This window comes from Diadema antillarum, unplaced genomic scaffold (assembly GCF_040938485.1).
Source record: "Diadema antillarum isolate AM-2024a unplaced genomic scaffold, OU_Dant_1.0 seq00000461_RagTag, whole genome shotgun sequence".
In the NCBI taxonomy this organism is placed as follows: Eukaryota; Metazoa; Echinodermata; class Echinoidea; order Diadematoida; family Diadematidae; genus Diadema; species Diadema antillarum.
Window position 1 is genome coordinate 344,128 of NW_027271432.1, and position 11,125 is coordinate 355,252.

The window sequence follows — 11,125 nt, forward strand, 5'->3', positions numbered from 1 at the left end:
CGTGGTCTCGTGGTGGTAAACTCTGAATGTAGACAATTGCAAAAAAAAACCATACAAAGAGTGGCGGGTTTTGCGGTGGGCTTTGGACACTTCGGGTAAAAGTGCTGATAATGTGACTGTTCTAAAATTTTCAAAAAACACCCCTAAAATGCCTAACATGGTGTTATAAAAGGTGAAGAAAATAGGGGTACGTGTAGTTCAATAGATCATTGTGAACAGTGTAACCACATTCATGCATGTCCTGTTCACAAAAGTTAACTAGAGTTGCCAATAGGGACAAAAACAAAAACAAAAAAAAAAAATGTAGGAGGCCTAGCTTGGTCTGTCTATAACGTCATAGAGGTGAACGTCGAAGAAGTGAATACCAAGCTTATGAGCCCAAAGAAACGAGATAGTTGAACAATTTTACGCCCAGGGACAGTTTGCTTTTAGGAAATGAGACGCCGTTGAACTAAATATAAAAAATAATTGAAAAAAATAAGGGTCAAATGATGGTAAGCACTGAATGCAGCAAACACCATGCAGATAATAATGTTTCTTCTGTTTTATTTTATTCTGTTTCTCTCTTTTCAGTGAGCTCTCCACCCCTCGGACGGAAGTGCTAACAATGTGACTATTCTAAAATTCAAATTATCCTGAGGAACGTTAGACAACTATTAAGATGATACTCCAAGGAGGAGATGTAGCACAGGTAAAGGAATATTAGGACAGAAAAAAAAAATATCAGATTTATAATCAGCATTTAAAGTTGTGGGTCAAATTACGCCATCTTAAGTAATAAATAGTATAAAACGTGTCATGAAGGGTACATCAAAAACATATTATAACTGAAAAATTACTTGTACTATAATACCCTGTTGGGCGTTAGTACGAGTTATGGCGAATACATCAAAAAAAAAATACTATAACTGAAAAGTTACTTGTACCCTGTTGGGTGTTTATACGGATAAAACAATATAATACTTGAAGTAGATTAGATGAAAGATGAACAAAATTTTAAACAAAAAAATTATATTTTTTATCTATTTATTTATTTTTTACTATGCGTGGACTTAAATCCTAAAAAAAACACACCAAGATGATTTTATAGTTCAACATCTCAGAAGATAAAGAAAAATGGCAAAACCGTGGGTAAACCATAACATAATATATTGAATATTGGGTATATCGTTGACTGGGGGGTGAATAAAAAGGGAAATTATGATTATTGCCGTTAGAATTAAATATATCCGTTTTTTGTTCATAAAATGTTGATCTTTGCGTATGTAATTAATAACTCATAATAGTTTCAATATGGGAGAAACTCAAAGGTATTCAGAAGAAAAAGGGACGCATAGCTTCATGTCAATACATTTGATAAAAATGAAATACGAATGTGGCCATCCTCAGTGAAGCTATTACAGTGTTGCTCAAAAATAGTGGCGTGCAGAAACGCATAGTTAAGTAGAAGTGTGCAAACAGTGTTTCTCTCTATACCTAATAAATGAACAGCAACGTTTATCAGAGTTATTCAATAAACGTACGCTGATTTTGCACAGTTACATTGACTACAATGACATTTTGTTGATACAAATTGATTTCTTTTTATGTGGAAAGGGTATTACATATTTAGGCCTACCAATACCACAGAAGAAAATTGTGACTTTACCTTTTCATATTACAATCATAGGTATTCGGATACCAATGGAGCTACGGTCAATCCGACCAGGTAGACCAGGCGGAAGATGATTCGTTTGGTTGTTTGGTCATGAGAACTACTTTGGCGCCACGAACTGCTATTTTTGTTTTCAGATTCTTGGTCTTGCGAAGATTGTATGCGACGGATGCTAAACGGCCGCGTTCGCGTTTCATCCGCGGGGTAGGGTAGTCTGGTTTCCAGACCCTTTGCCAACTGGACTCCGCGGCGACGAAGTCGCTGCCTTTGCCGAAGGCAAATCAACTTAAACTATACTAGTTTTCGACGTTGCGGGCGTCAATATCATGGATAGCGAAATAGTATGGGCAGAGGGTCTGGAAGCCAGACTATCCGCGGGGGGAGGTCGGTGCGGACCGTAACGCGGACCCGTGCTGGGGACTTCTCAGTGGCGTTCCTTGGGCGTCGCGGTTGCTCGAAAGCACGAAGCAAGTTGTCACGATCACTCATCCTCGCAAAGCGGACTATGATGGGGTCCGGGGGGGGGGGGGGGGGGGGGGGGGGGGCGTGTTTTGTTTTAGACGGCACAGATTGGGGAAACTAAAAATCTATCGGGGACCCTATCCCTAAACCTAACCCTAATCCTAATCCTAACCCTAACCATCAAACCCTAACCCTAACCCTAACCCTAACCCCAACCCTAACCCTAACCCTAACCCTAACCATAACCATAACCAAAAACCCTAACCCAACATTTTTCCCATAGGTTTAACACGCGCCATGCCCCAATCCGTGCCGTCTTTATAAAAAAAAAACGCGTCCGGGGGTTCATGGGCGTTGGTAGCGCCAATGGGGGTACTCTTGGTGGGGAGACGATGGATGTTAACCACCGGGATCTTCATCGCTTCCTCCGTTGAAATTTCCAGAAGTTGGGCGAACGCCTTCGCTGCTTCTTGATAAACATTCTCGTTAGGGTTGGATTTAATGCCGTAGAAGAGCAAGTTTTGTTTGCGGTGGTGAAGCTCTTATTGAATGAACTTGTCTTCAAATTCGGCCCTCATTTGATCTAGTTGCCGTTGAAGTTTGGGGATTTTCTCGGCCTCCACGGATTGGATCCTCGCAGACGTGTCGGCGACCGAACCTTCAAGGTCCTGCATAGTGGATTTCACTGTGGCAATATCGGTTTTTACGGCATTCAGATCAGAAATAACGTGGTCCAGTTTGTTATTAATTTCCGTCTTGAAATCCGCAAACATGTTTCGTAGTTCAGAAATGATTGCGTGACCAGTATCTGATGGAACGTTGGGGGCCTGCTCGGAATCGCCTCGGCGGCTGGTGGGGTGTGGTTGGTGGGGCATGCCGGGTCTACTCGCTGAAGGCCTGCCAATTGACGAGGAAGCACTCACCGTTCTAGGTTGAGGAGGTTTACTGACAGAAGTTCCGCAGGGATTTTTGTCCTTTTGCACGGTAGATTTACGGAAATTATAGGCAGAGCTTCCTTTAATTGATCCAGTGTTCATATTAGTGTAGCTGCAATAAAGATTTAGGTAGCATTAAGGTATGCAGTTCATAGTAGCTGGGTGTTGAAGGAGCTAGCTGTACCCTACGTCCGTCTCGTTAGCCGGCCATGCAAAGAATTACACGTGGTGGGGACAATTTCACGACCATAGAGTAGCCCCTCCCCCTCTGTTATGCTCGTGATATAGTCCCCACACAACGACGAACTATGCGTGTTTTGAATGGAGGTGGGGATTATTCCAACCATAGGCGCCGGAAGTGGGGGGGCAGGGGGGGCGGCCGCCCCCCCAATCCAAAAAGTGGGGGGGCAAAACGCATTTTTGCCCCCCCAAAAAGCCCCCCCCAAAAAAAAAAAAAAAGAAAAGAAAAAAAATAATAATGATAATAAAGATAAATGAATAAACAAAGAAAATAAAATAGATATGTATATATATGAATAAAAGGGAAAAAATATGGCTACAAACGGCAGCTTTTTGACTGTAAAATGTCAAAATTTTCAAGCTCGCTCGCTTCGCTCGCTCGCATACAGCAGTTGAGCCCGGTGCGCCTCCCCCTTAATTTCTAAAGTGAAAAACATAACTACGACGGCAGTTGTTGGACTCTAGAATGTCAACATTTTCAAGCTCGCTCGCTTCGCTCGCTCGCATTGAATCGTTATGCCATTCTCCTAATGTTGCTGACAGTAATTGCCAGTAGTTGCGCCCGATGCCCCACCCCTTAATTTCCACAGCGAAAGATAAATATAGCTACAAACGGGAGTTTGGGGACTGTGAAATGTCAAAATTTTTAAGCTCGCTCGCTTCGCTCGCTCGCATTGAATCGTTATGCCACTCTCCTAATGTTGCTGCCAATAATTGCCAGCAGTTGCGTCGGATGCCCCCCCCCTTAATTTCCAAAGCGAAAGATATAGCTACAAACGGGAGTTTTGGGACTGTAAAATGTCAAAATTCTCAAGCTCGCTCGCTTTGCTCGCTCGCATTGAATCGTTATGCCATTCTCCTAATGTTGCTGCCAGTAATTGCCAGCAGTTGCGCCCGATGCCCCCCCCCCTTAATTTCCAAAGCGAAAGATATAGCTACAAACGGGAGTTTTGGGACTGTAAAATGTCAAAATTCTCAAGCTCGCTCGCTTTGCTCGTTCGCATTGAATCGTTATGCCATTCTCCTAATGTTGCTGCCAATAATTGCCAGCAGTTGCGCCCGATGCGCCCCCATTTATTTCAAAGCGAAATATGTAGCTACAATTAAAACTCCAGTTTTGGAACTGTAGAATATCAAAATTTTCAAGCTCGCTCGCTTCGCTCGCTCGCATTTTATTGTTATGCCATTCACCTTATGTTGCTGACAGTATATAATTTGTCGATCGTTTTACACCGTCATTCCATAATCCATGTAAGGAAAACTTACAATGTTCCTCAGTGACTGCGTTGTTGAATGTATCACATTCCGTAATGTATTGTAGTCCCATTAATGCTCACGCACACACGCACAAGCATACAGACCGTCCAAATTACTTTATGGTTCCCCCCATGTTTCGACCCACCGTACCCCACTTTACATAATATATATATATATATATATATATATATATATATGTTTATATATACATATATATATATATAAATAATAGATGTGTGTGCGTGTGTGTGTGTGTGTGTGTGTGTGTAGGCCCTATGTGTATATTGTGTAACATATGCATGGTCTAATCTTGAGCCCCCTCCAATGTTTGCCCCCCCCAATCCAAAACTGCTTCCGGCGCGCCTGATTCCAACAGTATATATACTCGTGATATACTACAGTAGTCCCCCTCCACGGCGAACAGGCTACGTTATGTATGTCGGTGGGGACAATTTCCACAAATAAAAGTTGATGTGTTATATACTAGTATATATATATATATATATATATATATATATATATGTATATATATATACTGTCAGTTTCCCTTTCTTTTTTTTAATCGATTTTCATATGTGTCATTGTTTTCGTTAAAATTACACTGCACTCTCGGCTCTTAAAGTATCGATAACGATGGTGATGATGGTGCTGTTGACGATTATTATATTTTTCTCATTATTATCATTGTATGGTTAATACTGTTATCATTTTGCAATTATTGAAGTTCATGTTCCCTCGTCAGTCAACTCTTTATTGGTCAGTTTACTTTCTTTCTCTCTTTTTTTCATCAGTTTTCATTTGTGACATTGATTAAGTGAAAATTACACTGTACTCTCACCTCAAGTATCCAATACTCTGAACTATGTGTTGAAAACGATTACAGTGTATTAGCATATTTTTGCAGGCCAATTGCGATAAAGTAATGCTATAGTAACCAACCCCTGTTTTGGTGCCCTAATGATGATGCTGATGATGATGCTTTACGACCATTATTGTTTTTATCATCATTATCATTGTACTAATTGTAGTTAATAACACTCTCACTCTGTTATTATTCTAGTTGTTGTATCAAAGTATTCCTGGTATTACTTTAAGATTATAATTATAAATTGTATATTTAAGTTGCAATCGAAATTTAATATGCTATTGTGTGAGAAGGGTGTCTAAATTTCATCAAATTCCAAGGGTAGAGCTATACTGCAATACAAATTGATAGAAAAGGGGAGATGATTTTTATAAGAAGAGTGATCGAGATTCGGATTCTTATATAGAGATTCTTATAAGAAGATAAGTGATGGATAAAGAAATAGACAGAAAGTAATACCAGTAAAGATGTAAGGAAATCTTTAGTGAGATTAGATCAAAGAATATAATTCATAATTATATAAATTATTGAGGCATTGAGAAAGTCATCTTCTGATTTCTTTTTTGGAAGTGTGTTGGCTCTAAAAAGAGCCGTTGGGTTTGGACAGTGAATGAGTTCACTGTTGGAAGTCTTCGTCCGAAGACATGTCACTCGGCAGAGTGACGCCGGGTTGCTTGGTCGTCGTCGTTGACCAGCCACTAGAGTATAGGGGCATTCACGTGACGAAAGCCTGTCGGGTGGCAGACTTTCTTGTACGGCGAGTGCTTCCTCTTCTTGTTCGGTCCTGACTGGTTTGGCCCAGCGGTGGCGACGGTGCCAGGGGCAGTGGAGGCTGAGGCGGTGGCGGTCGTGGCGACGGTGCCGGAGGCGGTTTTCAGCTTCGGGGTCTATGTGCGGGGAGATGGTTCTCCATTGTCGTCGCCATCTTCGTCATCGTCCAGCTCTGCGTCGCTCAGTCTCTGGATGGAGGTGTCCACATTGCAGGTCAACCAGGTATCGAAAAGGGATTGCCTAGGTCCTGTGAGAGGGAAGTATTTCCCCAGAAGGTCGCGGAAGAAGGCTTCGAAAATGTTCTGGCCTCTCACATGATTCCTCCATATGATCTCAGCCATATGGGCTTCGAAGTTGGACAGCTTCGTCCCATTGATACGTCGAAAGTGGTCCTTCGCGTGTTTCCAGGCCCCCTCGATCGTGTTCGTCGTCACCTCCTTCCTCTCCCCGTTTTCCACATTCTCGAAGACTGCTTTGAATTGGTCCTTGTGGACCACCGAGAAGTGCTGGTAACCCAGCTTGTTGAGTTGGACGTATCCGCTCCCCCCGTCAGTGTAAATCGTTGTCCCGGGGACGACGTGGCGACGGATGATGCTGGTAAGCGTCTTTTCCGATCTGTCGGAAAAGACTTTGACACCTTTCGTGCCGTCGCCCCTGTGGTATTTGCACCTACGCCCGAAGAGGGATTCGTCGATTTCGACCTCGCCACGGACGAGGACTGGGGTCTCCCTGTTGTAGAGATCATCGACGAATTTTTTGAAGGGGTCGCGGACGAAGTTCGCCCAGTCGACAGATGTTTTCTTGTAGTCCATCCCTGCCTGGATGGAACACCCCTTCAGTGAGCCCTGGAGGAGAAACGCCCTGATGAATTCCATCACGTCCTGGACGAGGAAATGAGTGTGTTCGAAGAAGAAGTACCTCAAGACGCTATACTCCTTCTCGGGTTTCCCTTCCCCCTTAGTCCGCCGACATCGCCACGTGTACCCGTGGTGCTTCTTTTCTCGTCTAGTCCAGACGCACTCCGAACCGCAGACCTCGCAGGCCATCCTCGATGCGATAATATTGTTCGCCTTCATCCACTCCATGACAGAGTCATGATCGCCAAGGAACAGAGCATGAAAGCTCCACGGATTAAATCGGCGAGAGTACACTGGTTCGGTGACACGTGTTTACGGAAGTTCCCGGCCATGATGCATCTAGAACAACATTCTTAGAAAAATTATGTCTATATATCCCTTTCAAGGATCCAGACAACTTTACCAAAATCCAATGTCATCCAATCACCTATCCCTGCCTCAATTCACTGCATTATGATTGGTCATTATTTCAGTAGCTGAAGAGAACTCTTCCCGCCAAAGTATAGAAGAGGAAAGGGGGAGAGTGATGCCCAATAGCGAAGAGATGTCGAAAAGCTGAGTTGCTTCCCTTCACGTCCGCAGCGATATCTCGAAAAACATTTAAAGACATAATTGACCATTGGGAGAAGAAACAAACAAACAAACAACCCCCCCCCCCCCCCCCCCCAGCATTAGTGCTTTGAAATGATTCCAAAATGTGAGTTTGGGATAGACCCAACCATTGTAAAATATATCATCAATGTTAATTTAAGTATTGCTAAATAGACAAAATATGAACAATAGTAATCATGTCAGTGTTGCCAAACTAAACCGTCTTTGATAAGAAAAATACTGATATCTCCTTATACTGTATCTTAGGCTTTTTTTGCCAAAAGTTTGTAAGGTAGGATGTTTTGTGAAACAAGAGACCTACACATATCAAGTTTTATGTTTCAAATTTATTTTCCACATCTCATAAAAAGAAAGTGAAAATGAAATCAATGTTATTTCATGTAAGCAAAGCAAAATACATGTATACATACAGAAAAAAAAAACAGTCATTAACAAAATAATGCACATAAAAAAAAATTGTGACTCAGGATAAGTGGCGGGTGTGGAGGGGAACAGCAATAGGCCATTGACATTTCGAGGCTGAACCCCAAAGACAAGATGAAAGTAGTGAGTCATTAAGAATATAATTACCAGTTATAAATGAAGGCGTTACATAATAGTTAACAACAAGCAAAGAGTACAATAACAAGGATTACACATGCATCAAATGTGATATCTTGAACATTTTTATAAATCGCTGTTCCCAAAGGCAAACAAGACCTTTAATTTCAAGTAACACGTTTATCGTATATCCATTTGCACATAGCATTACCGCCAAAAGTACCACGAGATAGCCTGCTCCATGCCCTGCCACAAAACGTGTTCGGAAGGAAGCTGGATTGCCAGGCCCGCGCAGCCGACATTCAGCGAATCACAGACGCCATGCCAGACACACCCTCCCCACGCCCACCAGCAGACTGACTGACACGCGAACACGGCGAGCTCAGACACACGTTACGCAATATCAAACCAAGCCGAGGGGTGCATTTTACATGTGTAAACTCAATGCTCATTGTGTGTTCCCCATCACTCGCGAGGGACATTTCACATTGACATCTCAAAATCTGCTGTTTTCATGGCTGTTAAGATAAGAAGAGAATGATTAGTTTCATTTTCATTAAGCTTTATTCATTTCTCAACCTGTACATAACATGAAAGCATAACAACATCAAACACTTTATTCACAAATCTTAAAAATACAAACAAAATTTCACATGACAAATATGTAATCATGTGAAGTTATACGTGAATTTCATTAAAAACATAAGTATGCAAGTTGGGGGAGACCGTTATCAATAAGAAAATCGCTTGCTTTGGACAACGGCCTCTGAACATTATGCCTTAATTGTAACATTTTTGTTTCTTTTTAACTAGAGGAACGGGAACGGAACACATGTAGAACACATTATTGCATAACACAAAATCTGTTTTGTGCACAAACTTCATCGAAAATTATGAGGATGTTTTATTACTAAATGAACAAGAGACCCGCGGGTCTAGCGCTCACCTGAGTATCGCAAGTTCACCTTTCACGCAGTCACTAATCTAAATTATTCACAGCTCTACTAAAATTTGACGAGGCATTCTCAAGTGGAAGATGAAAATGTACAATAAGGGCCCAATTTTTTCAAGATTCCTTAATTTGGGGGAATTGGGGCCCTCTGGGGCCCTCTGGGTGGGGCATGGTGCCCAGTTTGATAAATTGAGATCCTGACCACCTAGGGATGCTACCTGCCAAGTTTGACAAAAATCCATCATGAGGTTTTCAGGAAGAAGATGAAAATGTACAATTCAGGCCTCCATTTGGACCCTTCCAACCACCCCCCCCCCACCCCCAAGAGGGGCACCCCTGGATCTCCTATGAACAAACTTGAAACTACAGTCATTACTGTACTCACTCATAGTATTATCTCAGCGCTATAACTTCTGATTCTAGAGAAGATTTTTAAAGATTCCTTCATTTGGGGGGTTTGGGCCCCCTGGGGGCCCCCTGGGCGGGGCATGGTGCCCATTTTAACAAATTGAGATCCTAACCCCCTAGGGATGCTACCTGCCAAGTTTGGTGAAAATGGGTCATGGGGTTCTCAAGCAGAAGATAAAAAGGTACAATTTAGGCCCCATTAGGACCCCTCCTCACCCCCACCCCCCCCCCCCCCCTGGGTCCAAAGGGGGGCACCCCTGATTCTGCCATGAACAAACTTGAAACTACAGTCATCAATGTGCTAACTCATAGTATTAACCTAGCTCTATCACTTCTGGTTCTAGAGAAGAAGATTTTTGCGGATTCCTTAATTTTGGGGGGTTTGGGCCCCCTGGGGGCCCCCTGGGTGGGTCATGGTGCCCATTTTAACAAATGGAGTTCCTAACCCCCTAGGGATGCTACCTGCCAAGTTTGGTGAAAATGGGTCATGGAGTTCTCAAGAAGAAGATGAAAATGTACAATTTAGGCCCCATTAGAACCCTTCCCCACCCCCCTCCCCTGGGTCCCAAGGGGGGCACCCCTGATTCTGCCATGAACAAACTTGAAACTACAGTCATCAATGTACTAACTCATATTATTAACTTAGCTCTATCACTTCTGGTTCTAGAGAAGAAGATTTTTACAGATTCCTTAATTTTGGGGGGTTTGGGCCCCCCTGGGGGCCCCCTGGGTGGGGCATGGTGCCCATTTTAACAAATTGAGTTCCTAACCCCCTAGGGATGCTACCTGCCAAGTTTGATGAAAATCGGTCTTGGGGTTTTCAAGAAGAAGATGAAAATGTAAAAAGTTTACGCACGACGGACGACGGACGACGGACGACGGACGACGGACGACGGACGACGCACGATGGACGCTGGACGAAGGGCGATCGCAATAGCTCACTTGAGCCTTTGGCTCAGGTGAGCTAATAAGATAATAAATGAAAAAAATAAATGAAGAAATAGAACAGATAAATCGACCCGTGTGAAAGCCTTTCTATTCAAAGTAGTTTTCACATTATTCAAAAATGTCATAAAATAGAAAATTAACTATAGAAATTACATCAGGGTAAAGGGAAAATAAGGAAAATGCATTCAATTGACATGTTAATAATATGTAGTATCATAAAAACAATGATAATGTTGATAATGACAAAAACAACAGCAATGACAAAGATCATGATCATAATTATCATCACCACTAATCAATATAAATACCACGACGCATGCACCCGACCTGTACGTGCATGCCTCGTGATTAAAGACGGGCACACCGAATAGTTAATTGTTATGGGGTAATTGAAACATTTTTTTTTTTTCCGTTTGTACTGCTAAAAATATATTAGGCTACTTGTTTTCATCAAATAATTCAGTGTAGCAAATGGATTCTGCATGAAATTTGGGGGGGGGGGGACTATATCACGAGTATATATACAGCGGTACTGTTGGAATGATCCCCACCTCCATTCAAAACACGCACAATTTATCGTTGTGTGGGGACTATATCAAGCATAACAGAGGGGGAGGGGCTACT

General features: G+C 42.5%; 1 pseudogene; it reads right to left on the minus strand.

Annotated features, from left to right (window-relative positions):
- Positions 1–1,695: 1,695 nt before the first annotated feature.
- On the minus strand, positions 1,696–2,991 carry LOC139733131 (uncharacterized; annotated as a pseudogene).
- Between the last annotated feature and the right edge of the window lie 8,134 nt (positions 2,992–11,125).